Raw genomic sequence first — 13,507 nt, forward strand, 5'->3', positions numbered from 1 at the left:
GTACTGTTTTCCCTCCTTGTAAATCTCACATTTGATGAAGGACCACAGGTTCTCAATGGGGTTCAGATCAGGTGAACAAGGAGGCCATGTCATTAGATTTTCTTCTTTTATACCCTTTCTTGCCAGCCACGCTGTGGAGTACTTGGACGCGTGTGATGGAGCATTGTCCTGCATGAAAATCATGTTTTTCTTGAAGGATGCAGACTTCTTCCTGTACCACTGCTTGAAGAAGGTGTCTTCCAGAAACTGGCAGTAGGACAGGGAGTTGAGCTTGACTCCATCCTCAACCCGAAAAGGCCCCACAAGCTCATCTTTGATGATACCAGCCCAAACCAGTACTCCACCTCCACCTTGCTGGCGTCTGAGTCGGACTGGAGCTCTCTGCCCTTTACCAATCCAGCCACGGGCCCATCCATCTGGCCCATCAAGACTCACTCTCATTTCATCAGTCCATAAAACCTTAGAAAAATCTGTCTTGAGATATTTCTTGGCCCAGTCTTGACGTTTCAGCTTGTGTGTCTTGTTCAGTGGTGGTCGTCTTTCAGCCTTTCTTACCTTGGCCATGTCTCTGAGTATTGCACACCTTGTGCTTTTGGGCACTCCAGTGATGTTGCAGCTCTGAAATATGGCCAAACTGGTGGCAAGTGGCATCTTGGCAGCTGCACGCTTGACTTTTCTCAGTTCATGGGCAGTTATTTTGCGCCTTGGTTTTTCCACACGCTTTTTGCGACCCTGTTGACTATTTTGAATGAAACGCTTGATTGTTCGATGATCACGCTTCAGAAGCTTTGCAATTTTAAGAGTGCTGCATCCCTCTGCAAGATATCTTACTATTTTTGACTTTTCTGAGCCTGTCAAGTCCTTCTTTTGACCCATTTTGCCAAAGGAAAGGAAGTTGCCTAATAATTATGCACACCTGATATAGGGTGTTGATGTCATTAGACCACACCCCTTCTCATTACAGAGATGCACATCACCTAATATGCTTAATTGGTAGTAGGCTTTCGAACCTATACAGCTTGGAGTAAGACAACATGCATAAAGAGGATGATGTGGTCAAAATACTCATTTGCCTAATAATTCTGCATGCAGTGTAGTTGTGGAGGGGGTGTCTGCACGGTACTAGTTGTGGAGGGGGTGGCTGCACAGTACTAGTTGTGGAGGGGGTGGCTGCACTGTACTAGTTGTGAAGGGGGTGTCTGCACGGTACTAATTGTGGAGGGGGTGTCTGCACGGTACTAGTTGTGGAGGGGGTGGCTGCACAGTACTAGTTGTGGAGGGGGTGGCTGCACAGTACTAGTTGTGGAGGGGGTGGCTGCACAGTACTAGTTGTGGAGGGGGTGGCTGCACGGTACTAGTTGTGGAGGGGGTGTCTGCACAGTACTAGTTGTGGAGGGGGTGTCTGCACGGTACTAGTTGTGGAGGGGGTGTCTGCACGGTACTAGTTGTGGAGGGGGTGGCTGCACAGTACTAGTTGTGGAGGGGGTGGCTGCACAGTACTAATTGTGAAGGGGGTGGCTGCACAATACTAGTTGTGGAGGGGGTGTCTGCACGGTACTAGTTGTGGAGGGGGTGTCTGCACGGTACTAGTTGTGGAGGGGGTGTCTGCACAGTACTAGTTGTGGAGAGGGTGGCTGCACTGTACTAGTTTTGAAGGGGGTGTCTGCACGGTACTAGTTGTGGAGGGGGTGGCTGCACGGTACTAGTTGTGGAGGGGGTGGCTGCACAGTACTAGTTGTGGAGGGGGTGGCTGCACGGTACTAGTTGTGGAGGGGGTGGCTGCACGGTACTAGTTGTGGAGGGGGTGGCTGCACGGTACTAGTTGTGGAGGGGGTGGCTGCACGGTACTAGTTGTGGAGGGGGTGTCTGCACGGTACTAGTTGTGGAGGGGGTGTCTGCGCGGTACTAGTTGTGGAGGGGGTGGCTGCACAGTACTAGTTGTGGAGGGGGTGTCTGCACGGTACTAGTTGTGAAGGGGGTGGCTGCACAGTACTAGTTGTGGAGGGGGTGGCTGCACGGTACTAGTTGTGGAGGGGGTGGCTGCACAGTACTAGTTGTGAAGGGGGTGGCTGCACAGTACTAGTTGTGGAGGGGGTGGCTGCACGGTACTAGTTGTGGAGGGGGTGGCTGCACAGTACTAGTTGTGGAGGGGGTGGCTGCACAGTACTAGTTGTGGAGGGGGTGGCTGCACAGTACTAGTTGTGGAGGGGGTGGCTGCACAGTACTAGAAACATAGAAACATAGAATGTGTCGGCAGATAAGAACCATTTGGCCCATCCAGTCTGCCCAATATACTAAATACTATGGATAGCCCCTGGCCCTATCTTATATGAAGGATGGCCTTATGCCTATCCCATGCATGCTTAAACTCCTTCACTGTATTTGCAGCTACCACTTCTGCAGGAAGGCTATTCCATGCATCCACTACTCTCTCAGTAAAGTAATACTTCCTGATATTACTTTTAAACCTTTGCCCCTCTAATTTAAAACTATGTCCTCTTGTAGCAGTTTTTCTTCTTTTAAATATTCTCTCCTCTTTTACCTTGTTGATTCCCTTTATGTATTTAAAAGTTTCTATCATATCCCCTCTGTCTCGTCTTTCTTCCAAGCTATAATGTTAAGGTCCTTTAATCTTTCCTGGTAAGTTTTATCCTGCAATCCATGTACCAGTTTAGTAGCTCTTCTCTGAACTCTCTCCAAAGTATCAATATCCTTCTGGAGATATGGTCTCCAGTACTGAGCACAATACTCCAAATGAGGTCTCACTAGTGCTCTGTAGAGCGGCATGAGCACCTCCCTCTTTCTACTGGTAATGCCTCTCCCTATACACCCAAGCATTCTGCTAGCATTTCCTGCTGCTCTATGACATTGTCTGCCTACCTTTAAGTCTTCTGAAATAATGACCCCTAAATCCCTTTCCTCAGATACTGAGGTTAGGACTGTATCACTGATTTTATATTCTGCCCTTGGGTTTTTACGCCCCAGGTGCATTATCTTGCACTTATCAACATTACATTTTAGTTGCCAGATTTTTGACCATTCCTCTAGTTTTCCTAAATCCTTTTCCATTTGGTGTATCCCTCCAGGAACATCAACCCTGTTACAAATCTTTGTGTCATCAGCAAAAAGACACACCTTACCATCGAGGCCTTCTGCAATTTCGCTGATAAAGATATTAAACAATATGGGTCCCAGAACAGATCCCTGAGGTACCCCACTGGTAACAAGACCTTGGTCTGAATATACTCCATTGACTACAACCCTCTGTTGCCTGTCCCTCAGCCACTGCCTAATCCATTCAACAATATGGGAGTCCAAGCCCAAAGACTGCACTTTATTGATAAGCTTTCTATGTGGGACAGTATCAAAAGCCTTACTAAAGTCTAGATAAGCGATGTCTACTGCACCTCCTCCACTAGTTGTGGAGGGGGTGTCTGCGCAGTACTAGTTGTGGAGGGGGTGTCTGCACGGTACTAGTTGTGGAGGGGGTGTCTGCACAGTACTAGTTGTGGAGGGGGTGTCTGCACAGTACTAGTTGTGGAGGGGGTGTCTGCACGGTACTAGTTGTGGAGGGGGTGGCTGCATGTGACTAGAATTGTACTAGATAAAGCATATTTAAAGGGGATATTCCCTGACAAATATTCTTTATTTTTAAAAACAGCTCTTGGATCTGAATACTTTTGTAACTGCATGTAATTAAAAATGAAGCATAACCACCGAGTGGTTTTAATCAATAAAAAGCGTCTATATAGGCCCAACTTCTATTTGTTCTTATTCCTCTGTCCACCTCACTTAGGTGGTCATATGTTGAGGAACGGTTGAGACATATGCATATATATCCATGCATGCCTGCAAACACGTGCGGGCATGTATGGTATATATGTGCATATATTAGACATAGCAGCATGGGACGATGTGCGCAGATGTGCCCAGCATCTGCGCACGTCTGCCCATGGTGATCCCCAGGGGCTCATGCTGGCCCCTGTGGGAAATATGTGTCCCCTGATAATGTAGGTGCTTGTGCCCCCCTGATAATGTAGGGGCTTGTGCCCCCAATGTAGGGGCTTGTGCCCCTGATAATGTAGGGGCTTGTGATGTGCCCCTGATAATGTAGGAGCTTGTGATGTGCCCCTGATAATATGTGGCCCCTTATATAATCCCCCTTAGAAGTATGATTAATGTATACATGTGTATGGATGTGCCCCAAGCATCGATACACATGTATATTCATATTATGTCCCCTTGTCATATCCCCATACCATATAAACCCCCCCCCCCCCCCTTACATGGACACAGATGCATCAATGTAAATGTGCCCCAAGCATTTACATTGATGTAATCTGGGTGAAGGCGCCAGGATGACCGGACAAGGTCCTGTCATTCTGGTGACCTCAAAAGGATTCAAATTCTATTGAATTTGAATCCTTTTGTTCTAATTATCTGCAGTCCTGCTGGAGATAATTAAGCATAATAGAGAGAGAGGAGATACCTCCGCTCACTCTATTATGTGCATTCTGGCATCGCAATTACCATTGCGATGTCCGGAATGCTGGGAGCTACAGTCGGGAGATCAAAGGATCTCCCGCCTGTCAGCAAGTGCACGCGGCCCTGCGGCGCGCGTGCAGGGATGCGCGGGCAGGCGCGGTGACGTCATCTCACCGCGCCGGCCCACGTGTCCTGCACTGTGAAGTGGGTGCGCGCGCGCACCCCCTGGTGGCGCGGGAGTGCGGGCCGCCGGGGGATAAATATCCGGCGGCCCCGGCACTCTGGGAGGGAGGAAAGGGCCCCCCCACCTGGATAAGCGCATCGGCGCTTAGGACGAAGCGCCCCCCCCCCCTCCGGCTCAAGGATCTGGGCCCCACCTGGCAGAGGAGCGCGTCCTGCGTTCCGGGAGTCAGGGCCTCCCACGTGGCAGCTGCCCGGACAGATGGGAGAGCGCGATCGGCGCTCAAGGCTGCCTTCAGGAGAGAGGATCGGGACCCCCCCCCTGGACGAACGAGCAAGTATACTAGTATCACTCCCTATACCACCAACGATATTAACCCTTAAGTCCCCCACCCCTTATCCCTGTTCCCCTGTTGTACCCCTGATCCTGCAACCCCTGATCCACCCCTATCCCACCAATACACCACCTCCCCTGATTAACCCTTTATTACCCTGATCCCTGGTTCCCCTACTGATCCCTGGAACCCTAACCCTGATTAACCCCTAGTGGTTACCCTGGTCCTGTAGAGCATGCTTCTGCTCTGCAAACAATCCTTTTAACCCTTCGTCATACCCCCTAGGGACAGTGAATAGTCAGGTGGGGTGGGTTCTGTTAATATTGAATGTGTGTATTGTATAGATAGTTGATGGGTGGAATTGGGAACGTGTAGTGTAGTTTAGGATTGTATATTTAGTGCTGTATTGTAGTGTACTGCGTGCGTAGTGTATTGTAGTGTACTGCGTGCGTAGTGTATTGTAGTGTACTGCGTGCGTAGTGTATTGTTAGTGTATTGCGTGGTGTAATAAATACTGTTATATTTGTACCCTTTTGTGTGGCGTGTACTTGTTAGCGGTAGCGAGTTAGTAAGGCGCTTGCAGTTAGCATAAGTGATCAGTGTAGAGCATAGCGAAGGTATTGTTATTATTATATAAAGGCATAAATGGGCGGAGTTATCACTAGGTGGCTCCTCCCATTTATGAATATTAATTATCGATATTTGCATAAATATTGGTGATTAATATTCCCCCTTTACATCATACATGCCCAGTTTCATCCTTCTGCTCCCACCAGCCCTATCTACTGTTAGGATCTATTACAGTTGCAGGGAGAGTGCTGCAGCAGAATAGACATGCTCCCTGAGGAAGGACACGCCCCAGACCTGTGATAGCCAGAGAGCTGCAGCAGAATAGACATGCTCCCTGAGGAAGGGCACGCCCCAGACCTGTGATAGCCAGAGAGCTGCAGCAGAATAGACATGCTCCCTGAGGAAGGACACGCCCCAGACCTGTGATAGCCAGAGAGCTGCAGCAGAATAGACATGCTCCCTGAGGAAGGGCACGCCCCAGACCTGTGATAGCCAGAGAGCTGTAGCAGTTTGAAATACATCTTGCAGAGCAATTGGAACAACGAATGAGAAGAATTCTGCATCCATGTGAGGTACATGGCTGGTTCTAGCTTTGTTAGTCATGCACTATGATGTCTGATTTACATGTTTTACATTAACTACAGGATAACCCCTTTAAGGTGCCCTTCACATTGTTTAGTGCCGGACATCATGCTGGCTAGCACACCATTGTTTACACCCATACTATTAGATCAGGCAGGCTGCCCAGGACGTTTACGCTGCACTGACACCCGATCACAGATGAGGCACAGCAGGGCTACCTGCATCATTTCTGAAGAATAAACGTGAGTAACAGCATGAATGCAGAATAAGATAATCTCCGCTGCAGCCGCACAGATTATTTTTCCTGCCTTGTTTTAGTATTCACAATGTGTGAGGCTGCACTGGCAAGCTATTCTTTCTGAATGCAACGAGCCGAGAGGGCAAGCATGCTTTACACTCTGCCTAGATGACTGGAAGAAAATTCCTTATACACAAAGCCTTTGTTTGTTTTTTTCCCCATGAATGCACGCCTATAGATACCCTGTTATTGCATTGAATTCCTAAGATTTCTTAGGAGTATGTTCTACTATCTAAACATTGGGAACATTTATCACTACTGTCTCTACTGGACCAGATAATGTAAGCAAAACACGGGACAAATGTATCACAGTGGCTCACACCGTGTGGTAGATTTGGGGCATCTTGCTAGACATGTTAGCCACTTTTCCACTTCTTTCTTGTCCCCCCACCTCTCTCCAGACCAGGGTTGGTCTTTATTTGACAGTTTTTTTCTTTTTTGCTCTTTTACTCCCTGCTTTCCCAGAGCCATAACTTTTTTATTTTTCCATTCACATAGCTGTATGAGGTCTTGCTTTTTGCAAGACAAGTTGTACTTTCTAATGGCACCATTTACAGTTGCATACCATGTGGTGGGAAGCAGAAAATAAATTCTAAATGGGGTGGAATAATTAGCTTTTTGCATCGTCATATTAAGATCCCCATAACTTTTTTATTTTTATGTTTACTGAGCTGTATGTGCGTGTGATTTTTTGCGAGACAATCTGTAGTTTTTAGATTGAAGTATGTACGAGTTTTTGATCACTTTTCGAAAAAAAATTGTGGGAGGTGAAGTGACCAAGAAAACGTTGAATCGGCCATTTTGGCTTCTTTTCAGTTTCTCCGTAAGGGATAAATATTTTCAAAGTACGGGCGTTTTTGCATGTGGCAGTGCTCATGATGTTTATTTTTTAAAATGTATTTTTATTTTAATTTTGGGGAAAGGGGGGTGATTTTAATTTTTATATTTTACATTTTTTGTTAAATATTTGAAAAACTTTTTTCTCTCTTTACACTTTTTAATAGTTTCCCTAGGGAACTTGAATAGGCGATCATTAGATTGCTTCTCTCATAGACTCCATTGCATTATCATTGGTGTCTACAAGAATTTCACTGTGTTCCTATGGAACCCTGCCACAAGCAGGCTCTCCATAGGAACCTATGTAAAGCAGCTTCGGATTGTTCAGGAGGATCTAGGCTGCCGCACACACCATCCGGCTTCCCTGATCCTTGCTAGCTGGTTGACAGCTGGGAGCACGTGTTCTCGGTTCTTCAGCTCTCAGATGCCATGGTCACATTTGGCATCTGAAGGGTTAAATCAGGGCTAGCGTCAGCACCCATATACCCGGGGAAGTGCCAGGGTCCACTGCTTCTTGGGGAAGCCCACAGCTGATTGTAATAGTGAAGCAGAGAGCCATTTGCTCCTCGCTCCACCATTCACCTGCTGGCGCTACACAGCAGCAGCAGTACGATGTCCTTACACATCGTGCTGCTGGTCTGTGTTGGAGGAGGAGTGGGGCAGGCTGGGAGTCAACCTCTACTCCTCCTCCTACACAGCAGCACGATGTGTCACAGTATCCTGCTGCTGCTTGGGAACGCAGATCATGGGAGGAACCAAGTGAATATTTACTATTTGTTTCTTTGACTTCTTGAGAAGGGGCACATATCTTGGCCACATCTACTGTGGGGGGGCACATATCTTGGCATATCTACTGTGATGGGGCACATATCTTGCCATATCTACTGTGAGGCGGAGACATATCTTGGCATAACTACTATGAGGGGGCATATCTGGGCATAGCAACTGTTAAGGGGACACATAGCTGGCCATAGCTTTTGTGAAGGGGGCACATGTAGGCATTACTACTTTGGAAGGCACAATGTGGGCATTACTACTGTGAAGGGAACACAGTGTGGGCATAACTACTGTAAAGGGGCACATGTGGGCATTACTACTGTGAGGGGTACAATGTGGGCATTACTACTGTGTGCTGGCACAAAGAGGGAATAATTACACCTCGGCTCTCACCCGATAGTAGCTGTTGGCTTTGTTACCTGTCATGAAGCCACAGGAAAGCCCAGCAGGCTAGGTGCCAGTGCAGAGTGTGAGCAGCCAGTAAGAGAAGGCTGGCCACACATCAGAATTATAAGCATAAAGTGGGGCAAAGTGCCTCCAACTAAGCAACCCTCTACCAGTCTGCAGAATATTCAATGTCTGTAGTTTCTCTTTAAACGGTGGGTGTACAGTTAAAAACTGAGTACTATGAGTAGACCTGTGGGACTGAAACACTCGGCACATAATATACAGTACAGACCAAAAGTTTGGACACACCTTCTCATTCAAAGAGTTTTCTTTATTTTCATGACTATGAAGGCATCAAAACTATGAATTAACACATGTGGAATTATATACATAACAAACAAGTGTGAAACAACTGAAAATATGTCATATTCTAGGTTCTTCAAAGTAGCCACCTTTTGCTTTGATTACTGCTTTGCACACTCTTGGCATTCTCTTGATGAGCTTCAAAATGTAGTCCCCTGAAATGGTCTTCCAACAGTCTTGAAGGAGTTCCCAGAGATGCTTAGCACTTGTTGGCCCTTTTGCCTTCACTCTGCGGTCCAGCTCACCCCAAACCATCTCGCCATCTCGATTGGGTTCAGGTCCAGTGACTGTGGAGGCCAGGTCATCTGGCGCAGCACCCCATCACTCTCCTTCATGGTCAAATAGCCCTTACTTTCAAAGTTTTTCCAATTTTTTGGCTGACTGACTGACCTTCATTTCTTAAAGTAATGATGGACACTCGTTTTTCTTTACTTAGCTGCTTTTTTATTTATTTTTTTATTTTTTTTATTTTATTTTTTTTATTTTCAAAAAAGCTTTATTTGTAAAAGCAAGAATACAAATAACAGAAGTGCGTAGGAGAGTTATGACAGGTCTCCATGCACCACATAAAAAATACAGATCACAAACATTATGATGTATTTAGATCACAAGATGAATATAAGACATAACGACGATTATTTTTATTATTAGTATTATTCCAATAATAATATTTCAATAATAGGTAACTACTGTTCTGGTAAAAGGGTTATATTCCAAGAGAGGTGTCACAGCCCTGGACCAACTCCCGAGCCAATGCGACTACCTTCCCATGTAATTGTGTGATTGTGTTTATGTTATACCGAATGGGGAAGGAAATGTGAGAATTGAGAGAGTCCCCACTACCACTGAGCGACCGGTATCTATATCTTCTTGAAACTTCTGTAAGTTTCCCAAGCCAGCCAGATGGATCTAAATTTATGAATAGATCTACATTCCCAGTTGGATATTTCCTCAAGCCTATATATCTGGTCTACTCTAGAACACCATTTTTCAATCGACGGGACTTCTGGTGACAGCCAATTAAGTGGGATCAGGAATCTAGCTGCATTAATCAGTTGTTTATATATACCTATGTTTAAGGTTTTAGTGGCTGTAGGAAATAAATTTAACAAAGCTATCTCCATTTCAGGGGACTACCTCTTGAAGCTCATCAAGAGAATGCCAAGAGTGTGCAAAGCAGTGATCAAAGCAAAAGGTGGCTACTTTGAAGAACCTAGAATATGACATATTTTCAGTTGTTTCACACTTGTTTGTTATGTATATAATTCCACATGTGTTTCTCATAGTTTTGATGCCTTCAGTGTGAATCTACAATTTTCATAGTCATGAAAATAAAGAAAACTCTTTGAATGAGAAGGTGTGTCCAAACTTTTGGTCTGTACTGTAAGTACTGATTCAAGTATATCTACTCTGTAGCTGCTCTGTCTATTGTATTTGGTAACATCTATAATACATGCAGTTTCATTACTGAATGCGTTGTGCAAAATGCCACAAGGGGGCCCACTGAGACTTTATCGCCCAAGGTCCCACATGAACCTGGAGCCGGCACTAGATTAAATATGTGCTATCAACGTTATCATCAATCGCATACGTTAGCCCCAGGTGTCTGCTGTTTAAAACAGCAGGCACCTGCGGCTATGGCACCCGCTGCACTCATGGAGGAGGCGCCATCTTTATATACCCGAATGCAGATGTTTTTTTTTTATTAAATGATCGGGAAGAGGTTAAAGGGTAACTAACCTTTTAAACTAGTTTATTTAAAAATATTCTAAATTCTCTCAAACAAATTTTTGTAATATACTTTATTTATCGATTTTACTGTTTCAATGAATAACTAGGCACCTGAAGTTCAGGCGCCTATAACCCTTTGGAATGCATACACACCACTGACATGTATGCGGTGTAGATTCAAAAATTCTGCTGGAATTGGGGCCTCCTGCACATCCTGACGCATCACTGCTCCAGCCTAGCACATCCATGTTTGCAGAATTTCCTGTACTGATGTGTTATACCAGGATTTAGCTGAGAGGAGCGTGTACAGGCAGGAGCAGTAATGTGTGCTGCTGCCTGTACAGAGTTTGCTGCGGCCCCTTTTCCAACAGTACTGTTGAATCCATACACCACATACATTTTAGCGGTGTATGAGTGGACGGATTCCAAATAGACACCTGAACTTCAAATTACTATTTTTGCAGTAAAATTGATGAATAAAGTATACAGAAAAAATTTGTTTCCTGTCATTTAGAATTTTTTAAAAATAAACTTGTCTAAAAGGTTAGTTAACCCTTTAAGACGCAGATAGAATTGAAGATGTTAACAGCGCTGCAGGGTGCCAGGGAGCCCTGCTTGGCTCCCTGCCTTGTTGCATGGTGCCTTCTCTATGATACAGTTGGAAATGATGTCCATATGCCACCTTCGTCGTCCCTCAGGAGACTGGCAACAGGCTAATCCTCTCCTGAGAAGCACTGTCCAGTTGGCGGCATCGGATTCTCGGCAGGTAAGTATGCTTTACAAGGGGTGCGTGGACATTTTTTTAATGTGGGGGCATACTGTGGGGGCCATATTAAATAAAGGGGCACAGTAAGGGGGCCATTTTTGATCAGGGGGCACATTGTGGGTGCCATATTAAATCAGGGGACACAGTAAGGAGACCATATTAAATTAGAAACACAATGTGGGACCTATATTTTATCAGGTGTACAGTGTGGGGGCCATATTTTAAGCAGGGAGCACAGCATGTGCACCAACCCGGAGGGGAGGAAAGGATGGGAGGAGTGGTAGTGGCTATGATGGTGATGGTACTCATAGTTCACGGTGGTGGTCCTTACCTTGGCTCTCCCTGGGCCATGCACAGTGGATATAGGGTGCACCCATTTCTTCCCCCAGGCATATACTGGACTTGGGGCTCCTACCTGGTGTTATGTGGGGTGTCCTTGATGGTGAACGGTTGGCAGGGTGTAAGGTAGGCGGTCAGGTAGAGTGAGGGCTGGCGAATGGTGGGGACAAAGACCAGGCCCAGTTTAGTGAATTATCCTTACTACGGATGATGGATGATGCAGTACAAGCTTAGATCAGGCACATTTCTGCTTCTCCCAACAGCTGTGTAGAGGCAGCAATGATGATAACAGCAGTTCCCGAGTTTCTCTCTAAACACTTTACAATCTTCCTAAATTGACTACAGATGTGTAAGTCTCTCACAAATGTGATAGGTGCCAGAGGCTACAATCCATCCGCATGCAGCAAAGTTATCCAAAGTTATCTTAACCATCTCTGCACATGTACTCACCAGGTCCTACACTTTCTGTAGGTATCTTTCCTGCTACTCATCATAGAGGAATGGAGAACTTTTGGAGCAGGTCTCACACTGCACAGGTAGGAGGGGGCTCCTGGGTGCTCTGGCCAGACTCACTGGATCATGCAATGCGGACTACACTAGCTTCTCCCTCAGACTGGGCTTTGCAGAAAATATATTGAGTGTTACTTGGGAAGATTGCAAAAAGGATTTAGAGAGAGACTCAGGAAGGACTACTTACCATCATTGCCACCCCTTACATTCAAACTTTGGGAGAGACTTCTTGTGTCATATAACTGCGCCTATGGCTTGCATCCGTACTACAACCTCCATCATCTACTCAGTAAAAAGAGACTTTCTCTTGTTATTGGCCTGGTCTTTGGCCAGGTCTATGACTCCACCATACATCCGCTGGTCTCCATTATCTGCCCTACCGCCTTGTACCCATCTACCTAACATCAAGGGCACCCCAGCCACCACCAGGCTGGAGCACCCAAAAGTCCAGGGTGGGCCCCAAGAGAAGAAAGGGTGTGTCCTCCCAACACTGCACATGTGGCCCAAACAGAGAGGGATTAGCCACCGTGCATGTGCACTTGGCAGCTGCAGGCATCTGTGTTGGTCCCATGTTCATATGTGCCCACATTGCTAACAGCGAAAAAAACACTGACACAATTCCTGAACTTGGATCTTTGTGTCTACAGTATGAAAGGGACATGGACATATGAATTAGCCCAACTAGGGTAACTACAAAACTTCGTAATCCCCGAATTACTTTGATGACTGATTCTAATTTTAAAATGAAATTCAGTGTTTAAAAACAACATTTCATGGTTGAATTTAAATTAAACTTGATTTCATACTACAAGGCGACCAGACCCCACTGATCTATCTCATGGATAGCGGATACATTTAATGACTGTAATACCTTTTTAAATGTATTTTTTAAACCTCACCTGAAATTCTCCTTTAAATGTTCGTTGTATTTTTTGTAACACACATATTAGATAATATATTAGTGCTGGACCTAGTTTTTGGGGTAATCTGTGCCAGTATAAGTCGCAAAAGGTGACGTGTCACAAATGTGTGCAAAAAATTGTCAACTTTTTTTGCTATTTTACAAATTTGAAAAGTGATGACAAAACTGCGCATGGTCTCCAGGGGGACATCGTTTTAACCAAATGTTCTTTAGCCATAACTGCTGTAATTTAAAGGGAATCTGTCACCAGGGACCTCTGTATCAAACTGTTTTCCTAGACACATAGCTATGGTTCACCTGTTGATCTGAGGCTCCGTTCTCGAGTTATAATACATTTTCTCAATATACAATTAGGCCTTTGGTGCAATTAGGGCGTCACCATTGCTTTTGTTGCACCCAAGCAATAGCAAAGGAGAGGTTATGTG

General features: G+C 45.6%; 1 protein-coding gene across 3 annotated transcripts in view; it reads left to right on the forward strand.

The window, feature by feature from the left end:
• Positions 1-13,507, forward strand: part of LTC4S (leukotriene C4 synthase) — a 174,252-nt gene that overhangs the window by 96,406 nt on the left and 64,339 nt on the right. Inside the window, exon 1 of one of the 3 annotated variants that reach the window (XM_040440956.1) lies at positions 6,300-6,394. The exons of the other annotated variants lie outside the window; for them this stretch is intronic. The gene's annotated coding sequence lies outside the window, so the exon portion shown is untranslated. Of the gene's footprint in view, positions 1-6,299; positions 6,395-13,507 lie in introns of those variants that run through there. 3 annotated transcript variants of the gene reach the window in all.

This window comes from Bufo bufo, chromosome 1 (assembly GCF_905171765.1).
Source record: "Bufo bufo chromosome 1, aBufBuf1.1, whole genome shotgun sequence".
Lineage (NCBI taxonomy): Eukaryota > Metazoa > Chordata > Amphibia > Anura > Bufonidae > Bufo > Bufo bufo.